We start from the raw sequence: 25813 nt of genomic DNA on the forward strand, positions 1-25813 counted from the left end.
TAAAGTATTCGACCGACTGCGAACTACCACTGTATCGTTATGACGCTCGTCTGAGTGTACCGACTCATTTTCTTTCTCATCACTAGTTTTCTGGTCGCCACTGGTGCCTTTGCTCCACGTATTGGTCGCGCCGGACGTAGTATTGCCGGACGAGGGCGTAGGCGTGGGGACAGGCAGGTCCCGTTTGCGTGAGCGTAGTGATCTTCCGTCTTGCGACATCTTCTTCTTTCTTGATTTTTACGCACACAACACAACACAACACTTGACACACGCGGGGGGTCCCTAACTATATACAAATTTACCTGCCTAACGCCTATGCTCTGACGCTACCGAGCGCAGCGTCAGTGCCCCTAAGCGTGGATCCCTCGGTGCACTGAATCTCCCGCAATGGCTAAAGTGCAAGGCCTAGAGCGTTCGAAAACAGTGTGATGGTATCACCATGTGACACATGCAACTAAAGTTGCCAGGACACGTGAGTGGAGGCGAACCTACGACACTGCACGGTCCACCGGCAAGCCGGTAATGGTGGGTTACGGAAAAGGTTGGTATGGTAAGGTCTGAGCCGAAGCGAACTTCGGGGGCTCAGCGCGTTCGTTTTTCTTTGTTCTCCTGAATTAAGTATAGTTCTACTTAAAATTCAGCGCGTACTTGTTTCTTTCTTCATCCGGCTCGAAGGACCATAATGTCGAGCGTAGTTACTGTGGGGCTCGCAGATTCCGAAGTCAGGAACTCGTACACGATGGCTGGAACGCGCTGGCTGGCTGCTGCAGATTACCTCCAGATTACCGCACCATTACCGGGGCTGTGTAGGGTGTTTAATGAAAACACATTTGTTGATTTATAAGAAAACTTTGGAGAGTGTTGGGAGGCTGGTGCCTCTGTGGCTATTGATGAGTGAGTGACAAGCATCCAGGGTGGGCGCGTATATATAGGCGCGCGCGGCGCGATCCCCACCGTGGGTACTCTAGGCCACGCCTACTCAAGGCGTGGGTGTTACGTGCAGAGTAAGTATTTTATTTATTGAACCAATCACAGTAGCGTATTACAAATGTTTACAAAATTAGGGAAAAAAGGTAATATTTAATTGGGGAACAATAAAGACTTATATCTAGACACGTGACATAATAAAATAATAAAAAATAAGACACAAGTTACATGGTAAAATAAGACACAAGTTACATGGTAAAAATAATGACAATAAACACACAAAAATAGATTAACATAGAAGAACGATTAAAACTAAACATGTATGATTAAAAACTAGCTATACACGACAATGACATATCTATCTTACAAATATTTTTAAATTATCCGTATCGTAACTTGTTGAAGTCTAGTAGAAATCTAATTCATTTTCCGAATCGAGCCGTAATACTATGATTAGGTAACGAACGGTAAATTGATAATAAACGTCTCCTAATTTGTAAAATATGTAAGTACCTAGTAATCAAACAATTTAAACCACTAATTATTTATATTCACGGAGTCTGAGTATTAAAATTTAACTAATCACTCGCTAGCTTACATACATATTTAAAGATACCGTTACTCTATAATTATTTCATTATAAGCTAACATTTACAGTACCCTTGCAGAACTGAAAACAATATTTCGTAATACTTGTCGTACATTACCGTTTATACCTCCTTAGTTGTATCGTCAGTCGTAAAATAAAGAGCAATGTACATCGAACATTACGATTTGCTCGTATGGCAACGCGCATGAACGCGCTGCTACCCTGTTAGCTAGGGGTGAAGGATCAGACTAACCAGCTTATACTCGCTCTCATATTACTGATAATTGTTACTGATCTAAGGTCAAGATACGCTGGTTTTTAAGAGAATTCTATTGGAGTGTCCAATGGGAACAGTGGCCAGGGTAGACTCAAGTCAGTTGATCGCGAACTGTGTTCAGGCGAGCCCGCGCCCGGCGCTTTCAGTAACGATATAAAGTTTCGTCAGTTCAGTTCAAGTCCAAATAGGCCCCAGTGAGTTGTCAAACATCTTGGATATTTGTTCTGCTGCCATTTTTGTGGTAAGTTATTTAACTTTTGTATGTCGTTTTGCCCCAAGTTTGAAATTGTGGTTGTGTTAAACTTTGAAACTGTTCTTTTTAACTTTTTGGAAGTAGCTAATACCTATCGTCGGTGTTAGTAATATTTTATGGTGCGGTCGCGGTATGGAAAAACGACATGCACGTTAATTGTAATTACATATAAATTAATGATGCTGTAGCATCTTAAGTATTACGAAAAAAAAGAACTTGCAATAATTCCTTATTGTGTATTCAGCATTCTTAGTTTTAAAAAGGCTTCAAGCCAAAAAAATTATCTTGACGTGCAGGTTGCTTTCCGCACTTATCCGCGAACAATTAGACGTGGGTAGATTTAAAAGGCTCAGCAATGCGCATGCAACACCCCTTGCAGGCGTCCACTGGCTACGGCGACCTGCTTACCTTAAGACGGGTGAGGGACTGACGTGGCTTAACTAAGTAACTTTAGTCATTAATTATCTGATTCTTCTCGTCAGATGCGTTGAGACTGTATTATAATGTATAGTATCTTTGTCACGCGATAATCCCAAACACCGCCATATATAATACCTATATATAACGTGTACAAACTTTCTTATAAGGTCGTCCACGTTTCCCGAAATGTGAACACTTAGTTGGGTTCCTACACCAGTTTATAATCTCCCAGGGAGCTCTAAAGGATAGAATCCATAATGAGATGACCCTCGAAGCCTATTAGATTAGCGAGCTAAAGTGCCAGAGGGCCGGCCATGTTTGCCTCAACCTATAACCTGCGGCCCACGTGAACTTGAGTGGAAACGGATCAGCAAGTGATTTTCTTCAGTAGGTTTTTGAATACGTCGCGTTGGTGGTTAGCAAGGGTAGCTAACACTTAACTCAATAGGCCTAACAGAGGAGAATGACTACCAGTCCCTCTCTTTTTAATACTGTAAGAAAAAAACAAGTAGTCTATCCCGCGGGTGACACACTATGCTAGGCCTACGGCGATTTGTAAAGAAGTAAAATAGTTGCGCGGGGATTTCCTAGTACAAGATAATTGAGTTTTGAAACTAACGGCGCAATTCGGGAAATAAATTAGAGATTAACTAGATACGATATAGTAAAGATATGTGACGTCGCACGGGTAAAGATACCTTATGGCGGTTGGTGCTTACGCTATTATTAACGCCGCTCCAATATTATTGCGGTGCTATGCGACGTAAGCGCCAGCAGCCATAAGGTACCTTTTGCAGTGGCACGTTACATATCTTTACTATTTCATATCTAGTGAATCTCTAATTCATTTCCGGAATCGCGGCGCCAGCCGCCATAAGGTATCTTTGGCCGTGGAACGTCACATATTATATTTACCATTTCATATCTACTGAATCTCAAATTCATTTCCCGAATCGAGCCGTAAAACTAATTTTTATTATTTCATTGTTACATATGTAACATAATACAATTCAGCTTCATGCAGCCAAACCTTCGGCGAGTAAATAGCTGACCACAACAACTTATTACTAACCGCCTCGGTTAAACGGAAGATCCATATAGTAATACAATATCTTTTTGTATTTAGAACTTACAATGTGATATCAAAATGATTTCAGTTGCTCGAGCGTCTCGCTAGTTCCAATAAATGTAAGAGCGAAAAACACGCGCAACTGACAATATTTACATATAATTTTGATGTCACAATGAAAGTATGAATTGGCCTCCTTTTCAAATCAATATTTTATTTATTTCATCTTGATTGCACAAAAGAAAATACAAACGTACACAAGTCGGACTTAAAGCTACAAGTTATTCTCTACCAGACAACCTTCGGTCAAAGCTGATAACTTGTAGGCGGTGCAACATTATATTGTAATTACAAAACAAAGTAGGTACTTTTACACAACTTATACAACTAATATAAATAATACATAGGTATAATACATACATATAAAAATTAAACAATATATATATATATAAATACATACACATATACATAAGAACACAAACTATCAAAATCTAGACGCTAAGAATTTACTATTCTGCCAGCCTTAAGTCTTTTTCACTCACTTAAGGCTTTTTTAAAAGCAAATCTATTCGGAGACTGTCTAATTCTAACAGAGAGACTGTTCCAAAGGCGAAATACCTGAATGGAGAAGGAATAGGACATGTAACCTGTTCGGTGAGACGGTATAGACAGATAAAGATTGCCAGTAGAGCGAAGTTTACGAACACGAGGAACATCATAGAAGTTGAAGAAAGCTTTCAAATATTGGGGAGATTGGGAAACATTAATGACAGAAAAAAACCGGGCAAGTGCGAGTCGGACTCGCGCACGAAGGGTTCCGTACCATAATGCAAAAAAAAAAAAAACGAAAAAAAAAGCAAAAAAAAAAAACGGTCACCCATCCAAGTACTGACCACTCCCGACGTTGCTTAACTTTGGTCAAAAATCACGTTTGTTGTATGGGAGCCCCATTTAAATCTTTATTTTATTCTGTTTTTAGTATTTGTTGTTATAGCGGCAACAGAAATACATCATCTGTGAAAATTTCAACTGTCTAGCTATCACGGTTCGTGAGATACAGCCTGGTGACAGACGGACGGACGGACGGACGGACGGACGGACAGACGGACGGACGGACAGACGGACGGACGGACAGCGAAGTCTTAGTAATAGGGTCCCGTTTTACCCTTTGGGTACGGAACCCTAAAAAGGCTGCGAACCATGCGAATACTTCATTTAGAAATCATTTAACCCAAACGTTGACATTCCAGCAGGGTTTTTAAAAAAAATCACAATTTCCTGTTTTGTGAGCAGGCTTATCAAAAACAATATAACGAGCGATGGACAATGCTAAATATTTTTTTGATGACAATGTATACCGGTGCTAACACTGCTAACAAAGAATATGAATATTAATATGGCTGTCAGAGAGATTTAGGTCAGAGCTGATTCAGGCCAGCCAGAATTAATGCTCTATTGTTTGCTGAATTAGATTATCATGTGATAAAATATGATTTTAGTAAATGGCATCGTAAAGTTTATCATGCTCAAGTGGGTATACGATATAATTTCCTGGCATGACTAACGTTGTCTCGCGACTACTGCATACTTGAAGTCGCGCATGCTAGAAACAATGAGTTGCAGGTATGGAGTGTAGAGGTAAAGGAGAACATTCTTTGTTTATAAAAGTGTCCATCAAAAAACCTTAAATAGGCGGCGCCACAATACCTAGAATATTTGATAAAAAAATTCAAGTCATTTACAACGCATTTCACACCGTCAATAACGGCTAAGTTAATATCTACTCTAGCGCTACTCTGGAGAGATTTGGAACTGTTATTTATAACCAGGTTTAGGACTTTTTGTAGCATACCGTGGTTCTAAAATCCTTGGAGAGGGATGGAGGATATGTGAAATTTTCGAAGTCAAAGTCAAAGTCAAAATGTATGAAGTTATTTTAAAGGCTTAGGACTTTTTGAAGCATATACCGTGGTTCTAGATTCTATGGAAAACTCCTTATCTTCGTAATAGTGCTTTAATATGTGTGAAACCAGAAGGGTTTTTAAGTCACGATTGAAATGGTGCCAGGATAGGCAGGATCAGATAAAAAGCGACATCCTGGCGGCAAATCAGACTAAAAACGATTTCAAATCCTTCTGGAAAAACACAAACAAGTTTAGTGCTAGACCGGGTATCCCTGTGAGCGTTGGCGCTGAAAGCGATAAAAAACATATTGCTAATAATTTTAAGCGTGCGTTTGCAGTAAGGCCACTTATTAAGGACACGACCGGGGTGCTGGATGCTGGGACTATCCCCCCCCACTGTAACCTTTATGGCCAAAGACGTCGAAGCCATCATAAAAAACATGCAGAAGGGTAAGTCTCCGGGGTATGATGGTCTCAGTATTGAGCACCTCAGGTATGCCGGTGTACACGGTTACATATCAGAATACCGAAAACTGATTTACCTAATGTCGAATCACCTATGCTTGATTCACCTATTTTTAAATTACCTATCGATCATTTTACCTAAACATTGACTGACCTAAGTTCATAATACCTAAGCCCAAATAACCTAATGGACGAAACACCTAATGCACGATATACCTAAGGCACGTTTTACCTACTGCACGTTTCACCTAAAGCTATTATACCTAATGCACGAATCACCTATAGCTGATATACCTAATGGACGATACACCTAAAGCTGATATACCTAATGAACGATGTAACTAAACTTGATTTACCTAATGGACGAAATACCTAAAACTGTTAAACCTATCGCACGAAATACCTAAAGTTGATATACTTCCTGAACGATTTACCTAATGTCGATATGCCTAATGCACGGAATACCTAAAGTCTATATACCTAGTACAAAATTCATATCATTTTGCCGAATGATCAAGTGGCAACTCCACCCAATAAATCGTATGATTTCCCAACCTTACAGTAGAAACTGTTTGTTTGGATAACAACTTAAAAATACACTTTTTGAAACGCTACTTTTTAGGTAGTAGAATGATTTCGTATCGTAAGTCTAATACAAAATTAGTTATCTTATCTTATCAAAAAATTAATTTTTGTTAGTTAACATCATGACGATGAAATAAAAGTCGGTTTTGGCACTGTTTGGTCGCAGTTAACCTAACACGCTCCTCCTCGCTTTGCTCATCGTCGCACCTATCTCGACTCTGGCAAATGACTAGACCTTATATTATAATAAAAAATTGTGAGCCAATTGAATGATTTGGCTAAAAAAATTATACCAAATGTTGTATGTCCTAATAATAAAATAAGTAAATAAATAAATATTATAGGGACATTCTTACACAAATTGACTAAGTCCCACGGTAAGCTCAAGAAAAGCTTGTGTTGTGGGTACTCAGACAACGATATATATAATATATAAATACTTAAAATATATAGAAAACAACCATAACTCAGGAACAAATATCTGTATCATCATACAAATAAATGCCCTTACCAGGATTCGAACCCGGGGCCATCGGCTTCATAGGCAGGGTCACTTCCCACTAGGCTAGACCGGTCGTCAAATAATATTCTACTAAACAATAATTATATTTTTGATTTTAGGTACATATTTCGTTCATTAAGTGCATCGACTTCAGGTATTTCGTGCATTAGGTGTATCGAATTTAGGTATTTCGTTCATTAGGTATGTTAACTTTAGGTAATTTGATCATTAGGTATACCGACTAGGTAATTCGTGCAGTAGGTATGTTAACTTTAGGCAATTCGATCATTAGGTATACCGAGTTTAGGTATTTCGTGCATTAGGTATATCAACATTAGGTGTTTCGTGTATTAGGTATATTAGCTTTAGGTATTTCGAGTATTAGGTGTTTCAACTTTAGGTAAATCGAGCATAGGTATTCTGAGCTTAGGTAAACCAATTGTAGGTGAAACGTGCAATAGGTAATCCGTTCATTAGGTGATATGAGCTTAGGTTAATTGATCATTAGGTATTTTTTAAAATAGGTGAAACGAGCATAGGTGATTCAACATTAGGTAAATCAATTTTCGGTATTCTGATATGTAACCGTGTACACGTGCCACGCGTTCTAGCAATGTTTTTCACGCTTTGTATAAGGCACGCGTATCTTCCCGACCAGCTCACACGCACCGTTGTAGTGCCGCTTGCGAAAAACAGAACGGGAGACCTTTCTGATATTGCGAATTATCGACCCATCTCACTTGCTACTATAATGGCTAAAGTGCTTGACAGCTTGCTTAATGCACAACTACAGAGCCATATAAAGTTGCACGACGCGCAATTCGGTTTTAGGCCTAGGCTGTCAACTGAAGCGGCGATATTGTGCCTTAAGCAAGCTGTCAGGTACTACAGGGACAGAAACACGCCTGTGTACGCGTGTTTCCTGGACCTGTCAAAGGCCTTTGACCTGGTTGTTTACCACATACTGTGGGATAAACTAGCCAAATCGGGAATACCTAATGAATGCATAGTTTTGTTAAAATATTGGTATAACAATCGGGTCAATCAGGTGAGATGGGATGGGGTGTATTCAGACGAATACAAACTACTATGTGGGGTTAGGCAGGGAGGGTTAACATCTCCAACCTTGTTTAACCTTTATGTTAACGAGCTTATTGGGAGGCTCAGCAATGAGCGTGTCGGATGCTATATTTGGGAAACTTGTTTTAACAATATAAGTTACGCGGACGACATGGCGTTGCTGAGCCCCTCAGTAGGTGCGTTAAAAAAGTTGATTGCCATATGCGAGGGTTACGCTGATCAGCATGGTCTTAGGTACAATTCAATCAAAAGTGAAATACTAATTTTTAAGGCTCCAAAGTATAACTCAGAGCTAACTGTGCCTAAGATCGTGCTGGGTGGAGTACCCCTAAAAGTCGTGGGCAGCTTCAGATATCTAGGGCATATGCTCACCGGAGATCTGAAAGACGATATGGATTTGGAGCGTGAGAGGAGGGCTATGGCGGTAAGGGGCAATATGGTTGCCCGCAGATTTGCACGTTGTAACACACAAGTAAAGTTAACGCTCTTTAGGGCATATTGTCAAACTTTTTACACGTGCAGTCTGTGGGCAACATTTACGCAGAGGGCCTATAATACGCTGAGAGTTCAGTACAACAACGTCCTGAGGATGCTGTTGAAACTGCCGAACCACTGTAGTGCCTCTGGCATGTTTGCAGAGGCGCGAGTGGATGACTTTTACGCCGTTAGGCGTAAAAGAATAGCGTCTCTGCTGAAGCGCGTGCGTAGCAGTGATAACAGCCTCCTGAGGACGTTGTCCGAACGTCTGGACTGCCGCCTCTCAAAATACTGGGTAGAGGTGGTGATAGGCAGGGCTAAATAACCCATCTTGCCCCGTGTTCCTCTCTGCACGCATTATGTATATGTTAAGGTAGTAAATAGTAAATAGTTATAAGTTTTATGTAAGTACTAACTAGGATGTAAGTTCTTCTGGTTAGCTAACAATAATATGGATCTGTATGGTCTGAAATAAACAAATTTTATTTTATTTTTTATTTTATTTAATATGGCTTTTGAAAATACACCTTCCTTAGGATGCTTTGTTCAGGCAATCTTCTAGTACCACAATTACAGTAAATGTATTTGTTAAAAAACTTTCTAAACTCTGGATGGTTTACTTTGTTCCAAGCAATATTGCGGTTGATGAGAAACAAGCATAGGTCTAGATTAAAATCGTTCATACTGCCATTTTTTTGGTGACTTTGGCTTTTCACGTGCTTCTCTACGTTAAACTTTTTTAATTTCAAATTAGTATCACACGCCGAACAATATATGTGTGACTTATCTTCGCTTACCGTTAGTTCTCCGTAAGGTTTTATCCATCTTAGGATTATACTATTCTCATCACTGTCATTTTGATGAGATATGCTATTTGATATGGTTCACAACAAACATTTTTTTTTATCGCTTTAAATATGTATACATCACATAAGGAACAATGAACACTATATTTTTCTTCATTATATTTGACTTTGACTTTGACTTCGAAAATTTCACATATGGCGGCTCCAAGGATTTTAGAACCACGGTATGCAACGAAAAGTCCTAAGCCTATTTATAACTGATAACTGGACATATTTGTAACTTTTCTCCCGTAAGAGAGTTTTCTCCTTACCTCTACTCTCCATAATTGCAAGCCTATTTACGCGCCTAGTGCTACGTCAAGTATGGCCCCTGCATCCATAGTCACTACCAAGCTGGTGAAAATTTAACGTATACCCACTCGTAGCGTGTAGCCGCATTTCTGACTTTCATCAACCTTCCACTCATGTTTTGAAAAACCCCACACTTAATTCGTTTGAGGAAAACTCCCCATCTAACAATGTAAAGCAAAGAATGCTTAAAAAATACTCTGTCGTGCGAAGAGGACACACAATTAAGCGCGGAAGTTCTATTCAGAATTTTTACTGAGCGTTCACGGGCAACCAGCTGGTATAAAATGGTATTCGAGTTCGCATAATTATTACTGATATTAAGCTTACAAGTTATACCTGGAGGCCTACAGACGAGCCTAAAACGTTTTGTGAATTAATCTACTCTCGGATTTTATACTGAATGCAATGAATTAATGTAAAAAGCTTCCCGCAAAACGGTATTAAGCGAAATTTCTCTATAGCCCAGTCATATTACGGTGCATGAAATATTTAATAACTGTGTATTATTCCGCAATCATGATATTCTGTTACATTATAAAACGAGCTATTTCATATTTCCATTCTGTCATATTAGCGGTCCATAAAAATTAACTAATGCTGAGAATATCTAAAGAATAAACTGAAAGTTGCGGGTATGTATTTTGTAAGATCATCGCGTTGTTGTAAAATTTTCATTCTTTTTATGGCCTAAACTTTCTTTTATTTCCGTGGTTTCACGGTTGAATGAAATTTCAAAATAGATATTTGTTTCACTCGGGGGAAACTTTGTCGTTTAACCCCTCGTGCTGCTTGATACCAGAGCGAGCAAAAGATTCTGAAATTTACTTAATGATTCTACCAAATAAAACGTAATGAAAATGAAAATTTGCCGAATGTTGGTTGCCAAAGGAAATCATCTGCGAAATGTTGGTTGGCAAGTGAAATTCGGACAATAAAACTTCAATGAAAAGGTAGAATACCGTAAAATCATTTTTAATCGCGAAATCCTATATTATTTACATTGGCGATATTCGATGACTTTCATCGTTTATTGTCAAAGATAAAAGTAACAATACAATAAATTAGCACTACTGAAAATACGCAACATGGTGAAGGGCAAACAAAATCTTGGCATGGTATAATAAAATAGACGGGCTGAATCTCTGAAGCGTGGAGCTCCGAGTTTTAATCTCATATCCGCGAGGCGGCGTTGACAGCTTGACAGTTCGCAGCTTTAAGAACGCTGGTGAAATTGTTGCGAACTATTCTCTGCTGTAATTATCAGACAGGAAAAAAAGAGTTTAAAATAAAAGCTTCATCCTGCTTCCTCTTTAAAGAAATTCTTTTAGAATCAGAGAAGTAGTTTATCTACACACATGTATTGTGATGTGTTCAAAAACAGAAAATTATGGTTAGCATAAATATAATATGTGTGTAAGTAGATTAAAGCAGTGTATGGCTGTACATAATTATTATAAATTAGACTAAAACAGTGTGATGTTTTAACGAAACTCGCTTTCCACTCGTTTCGCAATCTCTTAACCCGATTATCGTGAACTTTAAGCAGGCAAACCATTTTGAACATTTATTGGCCATTTGGCCAAAAATATATATAATATATATGGCATAAATGTTAATTGGTCAAAGTGATCAAATATATCGTAACACGACTTTGTTACCATAGAAATAAGGATATTTTCCGATATAATTGGCCACTTTGACTCTAACTATCGATTTTATGTTGACTGTAACCATGTGAATTAAGTTTTTTCGTCAACGTAAGCTGTGTATCACAAACCTCTCTTCATAACTGGTTGATGAGTTTCCTAATTATTTGAAAACGCGTAGGTAGTATCACTCAACACCTACTACTTCCACCTACAACCATTTCATTACGTACATATGGAAATGAGCATTTCACTACCCTGTAATACGAAACTTGAGATGATAAGTATATATTACGTTACAGAAGTTTTTCGTACGAAACGAGGCTCCAGGTATGCTCATTATTTTCCTGAGTAGAGTATGCACTGTCGAAATATTACTGAAATTGAGAAACTTTCGTGGAAAGTTACAAAATAATATAAACGAATTCTTATCTCTTGCAATTCTACTTCTAAATTATGGGTTTATACATATATACTTTAAATGATAAGTCAATTTTATTGATGATATTGATTTTTGAATGCGGGTTTATAAAGATTAGTCTAATATTATAAAGTAAAATGGTCACTCAGATGTCAATTGTTCTTCGTCAAGGGTGTAAAAAGCTTTTGACATTTAATTTATTAATGCTTCATGAATATAACCGCACTTATTTATTTCTACAGGAAATTAATCGCCAGAAATATACGCTATTTAGGTAGGTACCTACATAATAATAATACTTAAATGTTAATTGTTTTCGGCTTTCAAAGCGTTATTTATCAATGCAAAAACTCAAATTAAAAAGCCCCTTAACTTATTCACAAGCTCTATTGTCTTATGAGAAACAAAAAATACAAATCGCCGTGTAATTATGACGCTGTTAATACAAAATGGTGGTAAGCAACGTTTTTTTTTATATACACATACATCTTTTTGGAACCAGGATCAGATTCAGAGGGAGAATTTCGTTTAATCTTGTATACAATTGTCTAATACCGCCTTCCTTATAAATCAGGCTGAGCTTAGCTTGACCTTTCGTGTCGTTGGCGGCCGTTTGGCCCGTACATTTAAATGGCGGCTTATGGTTACGACGTACGTATTAGCAGAAGCATTGTGTGGAAAATATGCTGTAATTTGAAGAACAATATATGGATTAGGGCTGTCTAAAGATCCTTTTTTTTAATTTTTCGACGGGCCACCCCCTCATTTTGTTACACTTATTATGTTGATAAATTACGCCATGTTTTGTTATTTAATTTAAATATCTCTATTACAACGGGGTGTCATACTTCTATAAAATTATGACGATTAAAATGACACTCGCACAGTCTGTGCCACAAAATCGCTGCCGAGTTAGCTTGGTCTAACTCTAAATAGGTACAACAGATAAAATGCACTTAACGAATATTTGAGTCCAGATTTAAGTATTCGGCCGTCATTGCGTGATTGAGTTCAAACATCAATAAACTGAGTAATCATATTTTATTATTATGTTACTAGAATTCTTTATGAAAAGACACTTTTATTTTATTATTATTTACTCGATTCAATTAACAAAAAAAATAGATATCATATTGCTTGCCAGTAGGTAGGTACTTCATTATTTATGTATACTCGTATTAAAATCCTTTTCCGTTAGAGGAGAACAGCCGTACATATGAAAGCAAAGGACCTGCGTTCTCTTTTTGATGACTGCATCGGAGCAAGGCGTCAAAAAGGTCTTTTTTTTCGAGGCATTTTTTATTAAATTTGACATTTACTATGTCGCAGTACTGCAGCAGTTAGAATGCTATATCTGAATTCGAACGGTACACTTATACTTATACTGGACAGTCCGAGATGAACTCGGCAAGCACTGTGTTTAACATCACTAAAACTGTTACACAACTGGTAAAACGCAAGTTGCCAGCGGTAAATAAAATGGGTGAGGCGTGGAACTTGTGGAGGAGTTTAAAAATGTAGACAAGACAAACGTGTGCCCAGCCCAGAGGCCGATTCTGATATTTTTTTTATTTAAAGTTTTAATTATATTTTGATACGACCTTAAGTCGTGCGCCACTGCACATTTTATAAGGCTCGTTATTATTATTGTTGCTCGTGAGATGCCTGAAGGCGCATTCTGACTTTGTTATGGATGTAATAATGTATCATGATTGTAATGTAATGTAATGTAAGTATGTCATTGTCAAAAGTGATTTTTCTAGTTGAAGAAATGTCACTTTTCACACTGGCAGATCATATCTACAACAAATTCAGCTCAAATACATAAACCGTTATTACAATTACACCTTCACATGACTCAAGAGTAGTTTGTATGCACAATGTGGAGATCCTATGTACTTACATATTGTAAATAGTTAATTAATATTGTAATATTGACAAATAAATGATCAATCAATCATTTAATCAAAAGATCATATCAAAATAAGATCAAAACCTTATCAAACAAAATAGGCCTCCTTGAGAACATTACGTGGGTCATGTCTTGTTTAGGAAACTTATACGGAACTGAAGTGAAAAATTAATACGTTCCTGTGCTGGTTCATCGACTTTTGTCTATTGGTACTTGTGTGTGTGTGTGTGTGACTCGATACTAACTGTTATATTTTTATACACTTTTATTTAGCTTCACCGACTTTAAGAGTTTTCGCTCGGACTCCTAAGACTTGTATAATATTCCTCGCAGAATTCAGACACTATTACTATCTCTAACGCTTTGACAGTAATATATTTGGCTTTGATTGGTTCATTACCGCAAGAAATGGATATTTAACTCTTTTATATAAGATCAATACAGGTAAGTGAGGCAGGCAGTATTTAAAATCTTGATCAATTTTCAACCAAAAATTATCGTCGTCTTTAACGACAAAGTTATTAAGTGCTTACTTAATTGAATGTATGATTAGATTAGTTTTTAATTTTATTTTAAGTAGTTTCACTAGACTTACAAAACAAGACAAAAGGTAATCACGGTCCATACCCCGGTCGATATAAGTCTAGTGAAACTATATATATGTAAAGTTTATTTGTAACATTAGACCTAATATAATAGTAAAATAAATGAATAATCAATTAAACATTACTGAAATAATAGTGAATGTTATTGGTAATACATACTTTCTCACTTAATGATCGACTCACCGGTAAAGTAGTATTGAAACAGCGGCGTACGTGAAATCCAATGAAAGAAAATGGTCCCGTATATTGCTACTTCTAGCATTACCAATGGACTTCCAATAAGCTTTTATTACAGAACTCAGAGCCTTTGATACTACCTTGGTATTTCTAAGCAAGACTTATTAACTTATAACAGTTACGAGTATAACGTTGAACTATTAAATAAAATAGAACTTAGAGAAAGTTACTGGAAAAAAAATGTAGGTATACCTACTTATATAAAATTAAACAACCACATACCTACATAATTTTCAATTAAATTTAATCAATTGTTTTCTTTAATCCGTATCTTTTACTGAGGTGTGCCAATAAAGAGTATTCTATATATCTATATACCGATTTAAAGTAGACCATCACTGCTATCAGGTTGAAACACTTAAATGAGGTTCTGATATAGTTTTAATGTATATAAAAAAACTGTTGGAGCGAATTACCCAGTGGGGAGCAAAGTAGGCTCATTTTACGGTATCAATTCCGTTTTCGTCCGCGCGGGTAGAATCTATCAAACAGCCGCAAACTACAGGCCAATTCGAACCTACACTGACATTGGAAAGATATTTGAATGTTATTTAGTTATCGTGAGTTTCGTCCGCGCCAATGTACGAACATGTACGAGGGAAATACACAATAACTGAATGACATCAGTTAGATGTCATTCTGCTATCAGTGTACGTTCGAATAGGCCTGCCTAGTCTATGAACATATCTATTTATTTTGTCGCCCGTCTTTGATTGATAGCTCAATCCCAAATATACCTTTATTCAGTAAAGGGACCCAAATAGGGTTTGTAAGCTTCTGGAGATAATTTATACCCGTGGCTAGGTGTGTAATTTGGAGTGCTTACAAATCTGGAAGGTTGCTAATGATTTATCGCGTTAACCTACTTATTGCGGATATTTCTACCTTAGATGCTTCAGCAAGACGATACGCAAGGTATTTTAAATTGATACCAAAACAGCGAAAAATAAGTGTTGAACTGAAAAAAGTCAAGAATTAACAATATGATGACAAATAATGTCGTATTTTGTATATTTATATATAACCATTTCTTATAATTAGGTAATAATTATATCGTCGTCTAGAGCCATACAACCCAAGCATTATTGAGCTTACTGTGGGACAATCCTAATTGTCCTATAGGTAATATTTATTTATTTATTTTTCAGTTCACCTTTCTACTGACCGGACTTAATCTTTAATGTAAGTAGGTATAATAACTTAAGTTTGATCTTATTTAGCCATGCACACCCAGCCGCAAAACGGCATCACCACTTTACAAATTAATTCATTCAGAGAGTGTCCATGCAATTTTGTAGCTTGCTATACATACATGAAATGATCGGCCAGTAACATTAGTTGTAGGTAATTAAGGGCTCAGCAAACTAAGATAAGCGACATTATTTGCTGAAAAACTTACCTTGCAAAAATGAGACGTTTTTCTCAGCAACGGAGAAATATTCCTATCATCCTCAAACCAAACTGAATATCATGAAAACTGCTCTACTTAACCAATATAAAGTTTAACATCCTTTACATTGTGCTCAAAGTAGGCAAGTTTCGAGTCTACATTGTGTTTTAGCTGAAAGAGAGACTACCGAAATCCTATTTGCTTCGCCTTAAGCATTAAGGCATAGTAAAATATAATTGGGAAATCTCATAAAATAAGAAAAAATAAAACCATTGCCGTCATTGTCTGTCATCATCATCATCATCTCAGCCATAAGACGTCCACTGCTGAACATAGGCCTCCCCCATCATTGTCATTGTCTGTGATAATGTCTAATAATTCTCATTCTTATTATACAACATGCGACAAATTTTAACACCAATGTAGTGAGTCGAAGTAAGGTTATATAAATTACTCCTTTAGACATAAATAGCTGTAATAATTGAAATTAAGTTAGAACAGAACTTTAATACAATCGTTTTCATGAATTCATTATAATGGTTATTCATTCAAATAGCACAAAGATACTGTAAAAACACTTCACAACAAAGTAAGCACCAGAACAGTTCAATTCAGGTATTGAAATAAAGTTAAGAAAACTTTTACACCAAGTTGGGTCACGAACGCTGTAAATCCTCTTCGTCGGACCGAAGCGTGTACTTTTACTGTTGCGATTTAAAATGGGTCACAAATTCAAAGTATTCTTAAAGGCGTATTCTGATTTTAATAACAGGTTATGCACTAGATCCATAACTATATACTATGTCTCTATGCGACGAGGTAGTTGATTCCTATTTGTAATCTTATATCAACCTGCATGTACTATCTTACGCAATAAATAAATTATGAATTATGAACTAATCAGATCTAAGTTATTAAAATCAGAATATGCCTGATATTTGAGTGATTGTCTTATATTTACTACCACTGAGATATGATCTTAGAATCTTGAGAAAAATGTTGACATAGTTAGGTATTTGTAAGTTGTTAGGTTGGGATTGTAGTATGTGTGTTATAAAGCAACATAAAATACGAAATGCAAGCCTGGCCTGTTTAGTGTTTACTTCTTCGCAAGTTATTTACCATCTCGCAGTCTATTTGGGTCCCGTGGTAGTGAATTCGAAAATGTTCACATTTACTGCGAATACTGTACTTATACTGTAAACATTTGCCAACAGACAAACAAAACCTTTTACAATTTAATTATATTTATTTATTTCATTAAGATAAGATTGGTCTCATTACTTTCATACATTCTTAAAAATAATATACTAGTAGGTATCTACTTATAAACTAAATTAGATTTCACATTTAAAATTATTTCATTCAATACAGGACAACACATTTGATCAGCAATAGGGTATTCTCCTACTAGTCAAATCAGTTTCTTTTCAATAATTAATTTAATTTGTTTTGTTTTTTTAATTTTGTTTTTCTTTTTTAGAACTGTCAAAACGATTTGAACATTACACAATGACGTCACGGTCAACTCACCTACTTTTTATATTTCTATCCGATTTATTAAATAGAACTTGTGTTTAAAAATAACTGGTATCTATATAGTTTTTCAATAATTATCTGGTGCTTTATTTCATGCATGGTGTGAAATAATTTATTTTAAATACAGTCAAAGACTATTATCTTTAAGATACTGTCTGGGCTGTTTACGAACGTACCGTAAAATGGGGTGAGTAGGCGCAAAACTGACATTCAAACCTCGATAACATTTTCTTTTTACACATGCAAACTGAATGGTGTGTATGTGTTCCGGACGTCTGTATTTTAGTATTTATTTTATTTTGGGTGGTTCCATTTCATAACTTTGACGATAAACAGGAAAACCCACCTCACCCCATAGTCCCTCGTATTTGGGGTGAGTTGGGTTTTCATACAAAGGTGATTTTGGAAGATTGTTGGATCGATTTATTTTTATTATTAGTATTACTATAGCTCCATTTTAAATTGGAATACATTATTTTTGTAGCAGTAGCCTTAAAAACCCATCTCACCCCCCTTTCAACACTTCTCTCCCCATTCATAACCCAACTCTCCCCGCGAACCCTACTCACCCCATTTTACGGTACTTTTAAAATGGCACTACTAAAGTCACACAAGTATAAATCCCAAAAAACTACGGAAAAGAGGCAGCTATCTTCAGTTTAGTACCTATTTAAGATGCAATCCCGTATTATTGGCATGGCAAGCTCAGTGCCTTTGTGCCGGCAAGCAACATTATATATCCAATTGTTCCAATGGCTGCAACGATCGTAATCGTGCCGTGCTATAACACTATTAGAAAATCGTTGCAGTGAATACCACCGGGACCATGCGACGGTGCGCGGTGGGTTAAACTGTAACTTCGTGTTGTTCAAATTAATAGATATAATGGACTTTTTATTGGAAAATAAATGTTAGGTGCTATCAACATAACGTATTTACAAACATATAAAGTAAGAATGAAAGCGATTTCACATAACGTATTTACAGTTCTGGAATCATATATTAACTACTTTTTTTTCCTTAAGGGCCACCCATCACTAGCGTCTTCCGAGCGTCGGCGTCTAGTCAACTCTACAGCTGCTGCTCAACGCAACGTTGGCGCAACTGCGCAGCGACGTCATTTTCCATAGCGCTGACTAGACGCCGACGCTTAAAAGACGCTAGTGTGGGGTGCCACTAACACTGACGGAAACAGTTTCTATTAAAGTTTAAAACATTGCCAGTTGTGCATTTTCTGGAGTCCTTTCAATCTCGTTGCCTTCCTTCAATCTTTACCAGGTTTAACAATATTCTCAACAGAAGCTTGAATTTTTCTTCAAACTTTATTTTTACTATGTCCTCAATTTCAGACACGGTCATAAAGTTCGTGAAATGGGAAGACTCGTACATTTTTCTTGCGGACTTTCTAAAATTAAGTACTCGGAAACAAAAAGAATTTGTTGTGTAAAGTTTTGAGTACTTTGAGTGCTTTAAAAATTCTTATGATCATGCGGGCGATTGCTATTGTAAGCTTTTTAGGCCGTATTTTATTTAAACAAATGCTTGATGAAATACATTACGTTTTCTCATGGACTACGAGTAAGTAGTTCGATATTGTCTGTCTGCAGCGACAAAAAAGTCATCGATCATTGTCACATTATGTACCTACTTAGATCATTGCTATTTAGGTAATGCCGATGTGAACAGGGATCGATATGCTTTTTTTCTAAGGAAAAGCTCTGTCGCACTCACCACGTAACAGCCATTGGAAAATTACGTCAATATAATTAATGGGTCGTACCTCAAAAAAAAACCGGATAAGTGCGAGTCGGACTCGCGCATGAAGTTCCGTACCATTACGCAAAAAACCGGCAAAATAATCACGTATGTTGTATGGGATATTTATTTTATTCTATTTTTAGCATTTGGTATTGTTGTTAGAGCGGCAACAGAAATACATCATCTGTGAAATTTTCAACTGCCTAGCTATCACGGTTCATGAGATACAGCCTGGTGACAGACAGATAGACGGACAGTGAAGACTTAGTAATCGGGTCCCGTTTTTACCCTTTGGGTACGGAACCCTAAAAAGAGCAGTATTATACTGCTCGCTATCTGGGGTTGAATTACCCTAGGTTTAGGTTTAGATAAGTACCTATGGTAAATAGGTTAGGATTTTCGTTTTAACAATTTTACGTAGATTTATTGCAAAGTATAAAGTTTCATCTATGATTTGGCTTTGCTAAAACTTGTTTTACCCATGTATTTCTGGCACATAAAATCATGTCGAAACGAAATCAAATTTCATGTTATTTCCAGTAATTTTATTATATTACACTCTTTATATGGAAATTCAGTAATTGTATTTCAGACTGTACTGACAGTACTTATAGCATAAAATTTTACGTTAACCGCCCTCCGCGGCAAAAAGTCGCAACAGCCTCGTATTTTCTTTTACAAGTAGACTTTATGTTTTAGAGGGACATGATAAAGCAATTCCGCTGCAAGCAATGTTCGATATTGTGCGAAAAGTTGGCAAATGATAAACGTCCCTTTGAAGTTTCGTAGCTTTTTCCATCTATAAAGGTTAGGCAAATAAAATTGATATATCTTTGAATTGCTCGCGGGTTAACCTTCATCGGAAACTTTTATTACAAGACATATTGACAATGGTAGACAAAATCACAAAATGGCTTTGCAAGTTTGCACTTAGCTAAGGCATTTTTGTATTGCGTTTAAAGAATATATTTTCATAGGCTTGTAGTTTGATTATCTAGTAATTTCGCAAAGAATGTGGATATTACATATTTTTATACACTGCGAGGGTATAATATATAGGTACAATACATAGTACATATATGAGTAGGTACCTACTTATGTCGTGGCTAGATCATAGAATTGATCATTTCATGATGTGGAAATCATTTCATGAAATGACTGGTTGTCCACACCATGAAAAAGTCAAACCTAACCATATCATAAAGCGATCAATTCTAAAATTGCATTTCATGAAATTACCACAATCTGTGATCTGACCACGACATATGTATAGCAACATAAACTTATGTAAGTACCTACCTCATCAATTAAATTTTTAGTAATATGATAAGAACTAATAAACGGCTAAGCATATAATTTTCATTAATTCTTGTGCTTACTAAACTGTCATTTATTTATTTATTTATTTATATATTTATTAACATAAAAATATACAGCTTATACAAGTACAGTGTCCCACAAAACAGTTTACACGGTTTGACTGTGGGATCGTGTAGTCTCTACTCTCTTATAACAAAATAGTTTACATCTATCATTACTAATAATGCTCAACAATTACTGTACGCGATTTACGAGGTAACTACGCAGCTTTTTACCAAATTTTACTTTATTGACTTATGAAGACAAAGATTTAATATATGCCTAATTAGAGGCCATAAAAATAATAGTTGCTCTGCTAAGATGCAAAGTGCTCGCCTGACTAACGGCCCGATTCGAACTTTAAGATACGCCAGTTAATAGATCTAGAAACGATATGGATTAGATATATTACCTATGTCAGTGTCAAACGTCACTTTTGACACTGACACTTCTAATCCATATCGTTAAAGATCTATTAACTGAAGTATCTTAAAGTTCGAATCGGGCAGATAAAATTATGTACCTGCCTAATCATAGTAATATTTATGCTTAAGAATATAAACGGCTAACTAAACATATCTGAAGGAAATAAGAGAAAATATAGCCCGAAAGAAAATATGCACGAAACGTTTAGCCATTTATTTTTGCGGTTGTGAATAGCCTCCTGGCTATACTTCTCTCTTTTAATAACTTTTCCATAATGTTTAACGGTCGCTAGATGAAGAATATAAGATAAAATATAGCCCGAATGAAAATACGCACGAAACCTTAAGCCATTTATTTTCGAGTGACATATTATGATGTAAAGAATCATAAAAAATACAAATTTAAATATTTGTCAAAAATCTAATGAGTTCTTAACAATATCGTTTTCATTAATTCTTGTGCTTACTAAGTTTGAACATATATTATGACGACAAAGATTTAAGATAGGCTTAGTAATTAGGGGCCACCAAACTAATAGTTGCTCTGCTAAAATGTAAAGTGCTCGCCCGACTGACTGTACTACACCAACTAGGTGAAGCAACTGTAGGTAACAAGTTTAGCTCGTCGTCTCGGTGAATAATGTATGAAGAGGTTTGATGAACGACGTACGGTACTTGCCTAGTTGATTCTAATTACTATACTTTGGAACTACATTTGATTACGGAATATTTACCTACTTATTTAAGTAGATTATACAACAGTCAACTCAATTTACCCGAGGCAATTTATACTAAGTATGTGCCCATGCCCATAATACATTTATGCTCATCGGCCTTTTTTAGATTTAGTTTAGTTTAGTTTAATTTTATTTTAGAATAGTTTGTATTTAGTTTAATTGTAATTTTAAGTTATTTTTATTTATTGTTTTTTGACTTGTTTTTGTACCATATATATGAATAAACTCTCACAATTAACAAATTTATGCTCATTATACCTATATCTCGTATATATGTCGGCGGCAGATCGTAAAATCGGGCATATCGAGATATTCCTAGGCATATGAAACGCCGCCATTTCATGATCTGACTAACGACTACCAGCCATATCGTTCAAACCTCAACGTTTGACGATTTGCCTGGCGTCGTTTAGGCATATCAAATAAGTAGGGTGTGATATTCCTAAGCAGATCATGAAACGCCGGCATTTCATTATCTGCCTAGCGAACACCAGCCATATCGTGCAAACCTCAAGGGGTGATATTCCTAGGCAGATCATGAAACGCTGGCATTACATAATCTGCCTACCGAACACCAGCCATATCGTGCAAACCTCAAGGGGTGATATTCCTAGGCAGATCATGAAACGCCGGCATTTCATGATCTGCCTACCGAACAACAGCTATATCGTGCAAACCTCAAGGGGTGATATTCCTAGGCAGACCATGAAACGCCGGCATTTCTCGATCTGCCTAGAGACCACCGGCCACATCGTGCAAACCTCAACATTAAATTTAGGCATATCGAATAAGTAGGACGTCCTAAATTTTAGCAAATGAAAACCATTGAAATGGCTTGACTACATATATAGTAGTTATATTAAGTTTTTGGGCAATGTACGACTTTTACTAAAATAAAAATATTTTAATAGCAGTATGCGTAGGTACGCATGCTGCTCAAAATGCCACATAGAACGCAGCGCCACCAGTGGCAAATAATTTAATTATTTTACGATGCGCCCGGTATGAAGCTAGGAATATCAACGAATGCATTGCTCTGATCGATCTGCCGCCTCATTTATAAGGCAGATCGTGATATGCCTGGGCAAATCTTAGTCAGATCATGAAATGATGGCGTTTCATGATATGCCTAGGAATATCTCGATATGCCCGGTTTTACGATCTGCCGCCGACATATACAATCGAAGGGCCGGTACAGACAGACTGCAACCCGACTGCAACTTGTATGGGAACTGCACGCTGACGTTGCAATTGGCGTGCAGTCGGCTTGACGATACAATGTATGAGATTTTGGTTCGTCTTGGTTGTGGGTGTGACATATATTACTAAAATATTAGTTTACATTAGTGCTAGTATTTATTCAGTACTAACGAGTAAAGCCTTACACGTACAGGCTTTAGTTAACTAAGTTGGGCGGTACAACTAGCATAACCAACAATATACAAGGTGTCCAACTAAGTACCGGCTAAGTAACATACTGGACGTCGTCGGTCGGTTAATAATGTATGCCCGGGCACAGAACTGAGCTAACCAAAATCTATAACTCTATACCGTATCGTATAGTACTCACTTACTCCTTTGGCTCAGCAACCCAAAATGAAACTTGGCCTCCGACACAAGACAGCCTGCCCAATTCGAACTTTAAATAAATAAATAAGGGGTCATCCATTAATTACGTCACACGAATTTCTAGGGTTTTTGACCCCTCCCCCCCCCCCCTTGTCACATTTGGTCACATTTGGCAAACCCCTCCCCCCTAGTGTGACGTCACATTTTTTCTACGAAATCGCCAAATCGAATTAAGTAAGTACCTAAGTATTATTAATATTTTATCAAAATATTTTTGACGATATAAATATTAGTTATTTTAAAACCCAAAACTGCTTAGGAAAGAAAATTAAAAGAATAAAAACGATTATCGTTTTAAAAACTTGTTATTTAAATGTACAGCGAATAAAATAATTTAAAAAAAATTTCGGTTACTGATGAAGTTAAAGTGACGTCACAAAGTTTGTGTCTCCCCCCTCCCCTATGTCACAATATGTCACATTTTCTTGACCCCCTCCCTCCCCCTAAACGTGTGACGTAATTAATGGATGACCCCTAAATAAATAGGACATTTCTTACACAAATTGACTAAGCCCCACGGTAAGCTCAAGGCTTGTGTTGTGGGTACTCAGACAACGATATATATAATAGTTATATAAATACTTAAATACATAGAAAACAACCATGACTCAGGAACAAATATCTGTATCATCATACAAATAAATGCCCTTACCAGGATTCGAACCCGGGACCATCGGCTTCATAGGCAGGGTCACTACCCACTAGGCCAGACCGGTCGTCTGACTTTAAGACACGTCAATTAATAGATCTAGAAACGATATGGATTAGATGTGTCAGTGTCTAAAGTCACGTTTTTGTTTGAAGAAACGTCACATTTGACACTGACATATCTAATCCATATCGTTTCTAGATCTATTAATTGACATATCTTAAAGTTCGAATAGGGCCGAGCGCCACTTTTCTCGGTCCTGTGCGACCTCTCGCCCATTGTTGAATCGAAGCCCCATCCCATGGCTATTGAACGTCCGGGTATCGCTGGTGCAACATGGTGGAGGCGGATCTGCGCGATGTCGTATCGTATGTTAGTTTTTATCTTCATTTTATTTTTATTTAAATGTTACTTTAATTTATTCGACTGGTGTGTTTGTGTTTATTTTGTATGTTGTTTCAGTATTTTTAAATTTCACATGTATGTTTTGTGTATATGGACAGGTGTGTCTGAATTAAACGTATTGAATTTGAATTTGATAGTATTTACAGCTTTAGATGTCCGACCGGCGACGAGAAAACAACCAAGGATCGACTTATTTCTAGCGCAAGAAAGGTATTCGTAAATGTAAATCCTTAAGTGAAAGTGAAACTGAAAGATTTATTCTTCAATTTGGGCGTATTATAATGCATTTATGTGTGTCAAACCTACTACCAAGCTACGATTCTAACCCTTCACTACAGCCCTGAGCAGATACCGGCGCAAAAAACTCAGCGGGACTCATTTAATATAAGTGTTCAGAAAAAAAAAAACAGTTTGTTGTAATGTAATAATTATTATTTATTAAGACATTAATATTTACAAAATAATCTATTTATAAACCTGACTGATTGCCACGAAACACCTACTTATACATATTTGATAATAATAATATGCTTTATTTCCTGAACTGGGTCACCTATTTAATTCTAGTCTCCGCGACACAATTGGATTTAATTTCTACTTATTGTATTATATTTTCTGGTTGCGTATAAAAGTTGTGTTAGCTGGTTCTTCCGAAAGTCGGTGAAATATTTTCTAGGACTACATAAATACTTTCACGCAAGGAGAATAGGTACTTGCTTTACAACCCGCTTAACCCCGCTATTATGTATGTTTATGGCGTGCCGTATGCTTGTTTAACATTATTTCAGGTCTTTTGAAAAGTAGGTACAGGCTAAGGAGTAAATTTCTTAGAAAACCATGATGTATTTGAGTTTTTAAACAAGATTTAATGTTTTGCTTCTATTACTGAATACTTGTCTCGTTTACCCTCTATCCATAGCCTTTGATGTTGATGATGATCCTTCCGGCCGATTTCGACCAAGGCGACCACTTCGACTCCTAGTTAGCTCGGCGCTCGTGCGCCCAAATATAGCAGCTGACGTAGCCGATCTTTAAGGTAGCCTTTATTTATTGTACCATCGAACTGATCTGATGATGGACACAGAAGGAACTCTGTGATAAAACAACGCAATCTTTGTGTTTGGGTTTGTAAGAACTGTCTCGATGAATAATTCGTTTTGCCTGTTAAAAGAAAAGTACAGTCAGCAATAAATGCTTGAAAATGATTTCTAGAATTTCGTTTGTATGCTGCCACCCTTGAACATTTTACACATAAATAAAAGCGCAACCCGTTGAAAAATAACAAGTACAAAAATGGTAAAGGTAAAAAGCTAGCTTTTTTGCTAAACGTTTACTGTCATATGCAAATATCCTTTGATGCGAGGCGAGACGACAAACAACCGATGCGTGAGCTAAC

The 25813-nt window shown here is 36.7% G+C and overlaps 1 protein-coding gene across 1 annotated transcript in view; it reads left to right on the plus strand.

Moving 5' to 3' along the window:
• Positions 1-1750: 1750 nt before the first annotated feature.
• LOC134796733 (connectin-like) overlaps positions 1751-25813 on the plus strand; it is an 86588-nt gene continuing 62525 nt past the window's right edge. Inside the window, exon 1 of the mRNA XM_063768928.1 lies at positions 1751-2034. The gene's annotated coding sequence lies outside the window, so the exon portion shown is untranslated. The remainder of the gene's footprint in view (positions 2035-25813) is intronic.

The sequence above is a fragment of the Cydia splendana genome, chromosome 14 (assembly GCF_910591565.1).
Source record: "Cydia splendana chromosome 14, ilCydSple1.2, whole genome shotgun sequence".
In the NCBI taxonomy this organism is placed as follows: domain Eukaryota; kingdom Metazoa; phylum Arthropoda; class Insecta; order Lepidoptera; family Tortricidae; genus Cydia; species Cydia splendana.